Below are 2,715 nucleotides of genomic sequence, written 5' to 3'. Positions count from 1 at the left end.
TACAAATACCAAATTCCAAAAAAAAAAAAGAAGAAAGACCTAGGGTTTTGGGGTTCTTTCTGAAATGGGTTACATTGAGATTTTTTTTTTAAAATTTGTTTTTTTTTTATTAAAAGGAGGCTTTTGGATCTTTACTCTTTCTGATGTGGCCTTTAACATCCTAATAACTTAATTTAATTCTTTATTCTATTTGTTAATGTGGCCTTTCACAAGACTTATATATATATTATTTACAAAAAGTTTGTGTTGTCCACATGTTTAATATTTACTCACTAATTTATTTTTTTAAATGATGTTAACTAAATAATTTTAAATAACTTAAATAGATTTTTTTAACCACATAAGTTTAGTTCCAAACTCTTTGATTGAATATACAAATAACAATATTATCTACTCACTAATTTTTAATTCTTGTGTTAATTAAATAAGAATGGTTTAATAATTTTAAAAATGTTGTCATGTTAATATCGTAAAACTTTAATACGACGTCCTTCGATTACAAATTCACACAAAACATTACCTAATTACCATACAAAGATGATATATATAGTGCAAATCTAGAACATTCGAATATGTTAATGATAAGAATCGGGTTGATTGAATAAACAAGAAAATAATGTGGAAGCAAAAATACAAAGATTAAAGATAGGAATTGAAAGATGTTGAAATTTGAGAATAAAATCCTCAAATTTCAAGATAAAGTGCTAAGAACCCTAATTGATGATAGTATTCTAATTAGCATATTAAAACTAATTATGATACTAATAGGATCAATTCAAGAACATGTATATATCAAAAATGATCTAACCCTTATTTCCATAAAATTAAAGACAACAATTAGCTTAAGACTAATTATGACCTTCTTTATTTACTTTAATATATAGAAACCAAAGATATATCTAGTTAAGAATAAAGCTTACCTCTTAAAGAATCGTTCTAATAAGGTTGTAAGATAAATCCGCAGTCACCATACTCAAAGGTACGGTGTACAGAAATCTCTCAAATAATAATATTAATCGTGTCTTTTAAAAAATAACAAAATCCACCCCTTTATATTGGGAGAAACTATTCCAAATAGAATGAGATTAAAAAAAAATTCTTTTATGAAAATAATAACTAGGAGACTTTTAAACTAGAAAACTTTTGAACTAGGAAACTTTTAAACTATGAAACTTATAAATAAGGAAACTTTTATTTCTATTATTTTAAATTCTTTTTTATTTTTATTATTCAAAAGAAAATTATTTTTTTATTATTATTTATATTTCATTTCCTTCTCATCCTCAACCTTTACTTCATGTGATTCCATGAAATTTTTTGTATTATCTATTTTTTTATGTCATGTTTATTTTTTTGATTAACATATAGTATTCTAATTTTTAAATTAAAGTATAATTTATTGTTGAGTAAGGTTATAGACTTATGTATTTCTTTACATTTAAATCATATTTATGTATGTTATGTTGTAATTTTTGTTTTGAATTTATAACTTAGGTTAATTTTTAGTTTCATTTGTTTTAGTAGAATTTACTTGAGATTTCACATTGTAAGTCAGTTAGTATTTTTTTAGTTAGACTTGATAGATTATCTTTTTATCAAATATTTTAATAATTTATAAAATTTTATTTATAATATTAATCTTTTGTCAAAAATAGCATTTTCATGATGTTCATAGAAATCTTGTACTTTTAGTTTTTATGATTAACTCAATTGAAATATTCTAATTAGAATAATATAAATCAATTATTTTTCATAATATAATGTTAGTTAAGAACATATGTTTATTAATTAATATATTTTCAAAAGACAATATATATATATCAAATATTTAATTTAATATTACTTATAAAGTTCTGTATTTGTCTAATATAAATTTTAAATAATTAACTTTGATTTTTAAAATTTAATATAATCTGATGATTGAATTTGTGCAACCAAATAGTACATTTATAATTACACAGTTGCAAACAAACAACTTAGTGTAATTTACTAGGTTGTGTAATTACTAGGTTGGTAATTACTTCCCTAGTGATTACACCCAATGGCGTACGTATGCAGGATTTTTCGTAAGTAGTCTCACCTTTAAAAATGAAAAAATAAATAAACAATGTAACATCATATATATATATATACACAATACTATACCTTTTTAAATAATTTAATAACTTTCCATGATTTTTTTAAAAGATGTATTCAAAATAATACCATGTGAGAAAGAAGGTAAATGAACAAAAGGAAAAAAAACATAAAAATGAGGTCAGAAAGGTTTGAACACGCGACCTGACTTGCGAATTCCCAGCCAAAAACCAATAGAACTACGCACAATTTTGATGAAAGGAGTGTACCATAATTTATAATGTATATCTTTTTATCTATTATTTCCCTTTTCACACTATAAATATTTCGTAAAATTTTCCGACGAAGCAGTGTCACGTGACACTCTATAACCCTTGCTAAATCCGCCCTTGAATATTACACCAATTCCAATTACCATGTGACTTTTCAAAAAGACCCATAGGGTCGTTTGTAGTTGAATTAGAAATAATTTATTAATTTATTAATCTCCATACATCGATTGACAAATACATCGATCTTCCGAGATCTTTCAACTTCTCTAGAATAACAAGAAAATGTTATTTCTTCTTCCACAACGGGTATGCTAATGAACTCAAGTTACATTTGCTGATCATAAAAAATAAACTTAAGTCATTTTAA

The sequence above is a fragment of the Solanum tuberosum genome, unplaced genomic scaffold (assembly GCF_000226075.1).
Source record: "Solanum tuberosum cultivar DM 1-3 516 R44 unplaced genomic scaffold, SolTub_3.0 scf00289, whole genome shotgun sequence".
Taxonomy (NCBI): Eukaryota; Viridiplantae; Streptophyta; class Magnoliopsida; order Solanales; family Solanaceae; genus Solanum; species Solanum tuberosum.
The sequence above is the reverse complement of the archived record's forward strand: the minus strand, read 5'-3'. Positions refer to the sequence as shown.